The sequence below is a fragment of the Hydra vulgaris genome, chromosome 09 (assembly GCF_038396675.1).
Source record: "Hydra vulgaris chromosome 09, alternate assembly HydraT2T_AEP".
NCBI lineage: Eukaryota > Metazoa > Cnidaria > Hydrozoa > Anthoathecata > Hydridae > Hydra > Hydra vulgaris.
This window is the reverse complement of record NC_088928.1, coordinates 64,079,956-64,086,255: the sequence shown is the minus strand read 5'-3', so window position 1 is coordinate 64,086,255 and position 6,300 is coordinate 64,079,956.

Below are 6,300 nucleotides of genomic sequence, written 5' to 3'. Positions count from 1 at the left end.
TAATTTTTTTTCTTTGTATTTGCCTTTTCAATCAAGTATTTTGTTATGGTAATATGGCGCAATATAACATTTTTGGTATCCACAAGGACATCGACTGCTAAAACAGTTTTCAAATTATTATTAGTCATTTAAACTATCTGATATAATTTATATGATTAAAGGAATGTTTATCAAATATAATCTTTTATTGCGTTTTATCATATATAATCTATTTGAAAAAAGATGGTTAGGAAAGCTGGTCAATCTTCTACTATAGGTTGTGGGCACCCTAATAACCTCCTTTTTGTTGGTTGATGTCCAACCGCACAAGAATGATTAGAAAAAAAAATCTTATTCAATTAAAATAGTGCTTTAAAATAAAAAAAATTTTCAAGCATTGGTTTGACTTTACAAGATGTTGTTCGGCTATCAGTTGTCCCGGAATCTTGCGATTGATTTTTCACTACCTTTCAGACTCGCTAGAGCTCTGAAACTTCCAGCATTTGTGTAAATTTAATAAAAGTACATCTTAAATTTGTTTTCAGAGCCAACTAAAGAAATCCACATTTTTGAATTTTTTTTTTTTGACTTTATCTTTCAGACTTTACTTTGATTTTACATTATCTTGATAGCATTTGTGTAGTCCCGATGAAATTTAACATGCATGTTAAATTTGTTTCCCTTGGCAAGGGGGGCGAACCCTTTTTTTTTTCCCTAATATTTTTTTTTCTTTAAAGTTGGGGTTAATAACTTTTTGGAAAGAAAGATTTTCTACAAAAAAGCTTTGAAAAGGCATTTTTTTTTTTTTTTTTGATTTATGTGTTTTAGTATCAATTTTTTTCTTCGGGAGAAAATAGGTTAGTGACCCTGATAGAAATTTACCGTAAAAGAGCCGGGCATATTTGTAGCTATGCTATTGTTTATCGTTTCAGCGTGTTTGTTATCAGGGTCGTCCCGAAGAGGTGTCTCATTGGAGGGGGGGATCTGATGTGCTTTTTGCCAACTAGAGACACACACACAAAAAAAAAGGGTCCTCGACATTTGACATTTGCCAAAAATACTTCAAAACTTGCCAACTGAAATGCTAAATGTACAAAAGTGCTTACTTAAATGCATATATAACAGATTGGAGGAAGGGGGGAGGAATACCCTCTTCACCCCCGTTCGGGAAGGCCCTGGTTGTAACAACCACTCTAACAAAAATGAAAATTAGTTTTTTTTTTTTTTTTGTTAATTCATTAAACTGTTGTCTGGAATGAACTAATTTCAATTAGTCTATTCCAGACAACAATTATTCCTTTATTATTCTATTATCTAACAATTTTTCTAGTTAGTCATTTCCAGAAATAACTTTTATTTTGGTTAGATTGGTTTTTAACAACCACGCTGAATAAAGGAAGCCAAAATAAAAAACTAAAAAGAATAAAATTGCAAAATGCAGAGCCATTTCCACAGCAAAAACAATAAAACAGACAGTCTTTTAAAAAAAACTTTTAAATAACTGATATAAATAACATCAACATTAAATAACTGATGTAAATAACATCAATATTTAATAACTGATGTAAATAACATCAATATTTAATAACTGATGTAAATAACATCAATATTTAATAACTGATGTAAATAACATCAGGATTAATTAAAAAAAAAAAAAGTTAAAAAAGTAAAAGTAATTAACTTAAAAAAATTTATAATTTTTTATAACCACAACAACCACTTATTTTAATTTATTTAATATAGCGAATTTAGTAAGATGGTTTAAAAAAGCACAATTTTAAATTTAAAATTAAATGATCGATTGTGAAGAAAAGTGTCTTGATGTTATTTTTATCATGCAGATGAAATAATTTCAATTTTTTTTTTTTTTCAGTAAATTTTTGTTACTTTTTTTACTTTAAATTTTCAAAAATTTAAAGTAAAAAAGTTAACAAAAGTGCAAATCACAATATTTAAACAATCAGGTTCTAATCATATATTTAAAATCAGGCCCGTTGCAAGCTGTTTGTTTTTGTTTGAGAATTTAACTTTATGTGACGACATGGAGCAAACTCCAAACATTTATATATTGATGTTTATGTAAAGCTTTTCAAAAGTATTGGAGTCTGTTAACAATTAATCGGAGTCTGTTAACAATAAACCCCTAAAATGTTAACTTCCCTTGCATGCCATTAGTGTGAACGCGATGAGTTCATAGCATTTATATATACTTTTTTTTTTAACATTTTAAACTAAATTTAAGTTTATTAACAAGTAATTATTATGTATATTATATTAATAAGTTATTAACAAGTTATTGTCATGTAATTATATCTTAGTGTTCAAAAGCTATGACCATATAAATTTTGAGCAACCTCCCCAATTATTTTGGGGATTTAAAATATTATCATCAATTAAGTTATAAGTTCGTCTGACAATCAAATTCTGTTCCTCATTCAAAGTTCGGAACAAAAGTTAATTCAACTCTTTTTTCGTGAATAAGTAATCAAATTACGCGTACTTAAAATTTGTCGATGAATAACGAAGTAAATTAAGTTTTTATAAGTGACTTTAGCCTACAAGATCATTTGTATTTTTCAAACAATATTATAATATTGTTCAAATTATTCTTATTTCTATTATTATTAATTTGATAAATATCAATTAATTTTTTTTTCAAATTTAATTTCGTCATTGATTTTTATTTTTATTATTACATAAAGACATTTTTTAATGCAGTGGTTGATTTTTAAATTTTAATTTTTCTAAATATGCCGTAACAAATTATCATTTTTCTTTTGTAAAATAGATGAATGGCGGAGGCAAGAAGAAGACCAAAATAGTCTTATTGCCCAGGGGTCGTCCATAAATTAAGTCACGCAGCTTTTGACTCTTTTTACAAATTTTGAGTTTTTTTTTTTTTAGTTATGCACAAAGGTTGTATTTTTGCTGTTGCGCACTTTTGTGCACCAATGGAATAAAGTTCTGCACTTGGACCATATGAAATTAAAGCGCAGAAAGTGCACTGCACATAGGCTGTAACAGCCGTAACAGTCCGTTAACAGGCTATAACTACTCCGTTAACGGATTGTATTCATTATTAGTATACACATCTACTAAATAAAATTAGGCGTAGTTGATTTTACAACCAACGTGGAGATACATCAACTCCCAGCAAACTTTCCATGCTTGGTCCATGCATGGGATTCATTGGCTGATGACCGGTACCACTGCGCCGGATATGCCGTTCATATTCTAATGGTTGGCCATGTTCGTTTTACGATTGACCGACTGTGCCGATCATGCCGATCTTAAAGAATGTTTGTAATTGAAACAAAAGTTAAGTTTGTAATTAAAAAAAGTTGCGTTATTTTTATAAAGAATTTTTAAATAAAATCTTAAAGAGTTAAAAAGTTCGTAAAGAATTAAAAAATAAAGATAAAAATGTTCAACTCTTTAACAAATGTCAGTTTCCTTATTACTTTTTATCGATTTCCATTTGCTATAATTTTATAGGAATTCATTAACGAATGATAAGAAATCTTTTATAGCAAAACGATTTGTAGTGTAGATTTAAGTAAATGTTTTTTGAGGTACCAAATCATTTATACTTTATTTTATTTACTTAAATATATAAAATAAATAAAATAATTTAAATATAACTTATGACAATATATTACATAATATCATAATATTTGATTTTATTTTAAAAGTTAGTAAATATTTTTTGAGGATCTCAAATCATTTATTTTTCATATTGGCTGCGTTCATAATATATTTTACCTTAAGACCGCACCGATATATATATATTTTTTTTTTTCGTAAGTTTTTGTTTTCATTTGACGTAATATATATATAAATTACATATTTATTTTCAAATACAAACAAGGCTTCTAAAAGAAGATCAAATGATCTTATCGTCAGAAGCCTTTTACAAAACAGAGTACATAAAGTATTATAAAAACGCCTTTTTACAATAAGAGAACGTAAAAAATTAACATAAAAATATTAAAATAGTACTTAGATAAATAGAAACAAATTGTCAACAAGTATAAAACAAAGATTGAACATTTCAAAATTATTATATATCATAAGACAAATTAAAAATATTCTAAGAAATTTTCAATAGAGAGAATGAGATCTTTTAATTTAATTTTAAAAACAGAATAAGTTAGGGGTAAGCCGAAGTTAGGCAAAATAATTTTGTTCCAGAGATGAGCTGCACGATAAGTGATACAGAATTGATTGAACTTTGTTCGACAGAGTGGTTTATTTAAATAGTTATTATTCCTCATGTTAAACTTGCTTAAAGGTTTCAAAATAAAAAGTTCTTTGAAAATTAAAGGAGATAAATCATACTTCCACATATAAACAAAAGATAAATTTTTATATACGTTTAGTTTATAAACATTGAGGATTTTCATTTGATTGAAAAATATTGAGGAATTTGAGAACCGATCCGCAAAATTAATTACACGGATCGCATGTTTCTGACGGCGATGGAGACATTGTAACTTGCTTTGATCAGTACTACCCCAGGCAATAGTTCCATAACTTATATAACTATGAATAAAAGAATAATAAAGTTTAGTTAAATTATTTTTATCTAAATGAGTACGCGCCTTATATAGAATTCCAATACTTTTTGAAACTTTCGAGCAGACATAGTTAATATGATGTTTCCATGTGATGTTCTCGTCAATGAAAACCCCCAGGTATTTAGTTAGATAATCTCTTTTTATTTCATTATGGTCAATAAAAATTTTTGGTAAATTTTGGGGTAGAGAACGTTTTTTGGAGAGCGGGTGGAAAAAAATCCATTTTGTTTTGTTTACATTTAATGTTAATTTATTACTTTTAAACCATTTAGATATGTTTTGAAGTTCTTTGTTCATAACGGAGAATAGTAGGTAGATGTCACTGTTAGATAGAAATAAGTTTATGTCATCAGCAAACATAATACTTAGAAGATTTGATGCTTTATGCAAGTCGTTGATATATATTAAGAACAAAAGAGGGCCTAAGATGGAACCTTGCGGAACACCACAGGAAACATTTAAAAACTGTGTATGATTAAGATCATTACAAGAAACAAATTGTTTTCTGTTGGATAAATAACTTTGAAACCATTTACTAACTCTTTCATTTATTCCGTAATAATTAAGTTTATAAAGTAAAATATCATGATCCACAGTATCAAATGCTTTTGAAAGATCGATAAAAATTCCTAATGTAAATTGAGATTTTTCAAAAGAATTGGAAATCTCACGTACCAACTGAATAATTGCATGCTCGGTTGAGTTATTCTTCTTAAAGCCAAACTGATTGTTGTATAATAAATTATTTAAACTAAAATAATTAAATACTCTATTGAACATGATTCTTTCTAGTATTTTTGAAAATATAGATAAGATAGAAATAGGCCGGTAATTACTAATGTCAGATTTGTCACCACCTTTAAATAGTGGAATAACTTTAGCAATTTTTAATTGATCAGGAAAGACTCCTTGTTCGATTGATGATTTAAAGACTTTAAAAAGAATATATTTGAATTGTTCAAAGCAATCTAAAATTATGTTACCATTGATTTCGTCCGGTCCAACTGCTTTATTTTTTTTTAGTGTTTTAAAGGCTTTATCGAACTCATCAAATAGTAACTCTTTAGATAACTCATCCGAGTGAATGCAATTATCCATCGGTACTAGAAAATCTTTAAATGATGTTTCAGTGTTAGGAATTAATTTAGATAGTTTAGGGCCAATTTCAACAAAGAATTTGTTAAATTCATGAGCTATTGTTTGAGAATTAATTATATTATTGTTATCTACTTTGATCATGTGTGGCAGGGAACCTGAGCACGGTTTTGATTTACCGATAATTTCTTTTATTATTTCCCAGGAGCGTTTACAAGTATTTTTGGCTTTATTGAGAATTTTAGAATAGTAATGTTTTTTTAAGTTTTTTCGAACTTTTTCAAAAAGATTTTTGTAGTCTTTGTATATTTTCTCATTGGCGAATGATTTGTTTTTTAGATATTTTATGTATAATTTCTGCTTAACTTTTGATGATTTTTTTAAACCTTTGGTAATCCAGGGAGAATTAATGTTTTTTTGATTTAAAGTGTTTTCATGTAAAGGAAAATCGGCATCATAAACTGAGTAAAATGTATATATAAGAAAGGGCCGTATATAAATACATGTATAATAATATAAAACATGTTCTTAATAAACAAACTAAATATATAAATGTCGAGAAATAAAATTAATTCATAAATCTTCATAATCGAGTGGTATTTTATTCTTTATTTTTTGTCCACGATTTGATAATCGAATTCTTTGATCG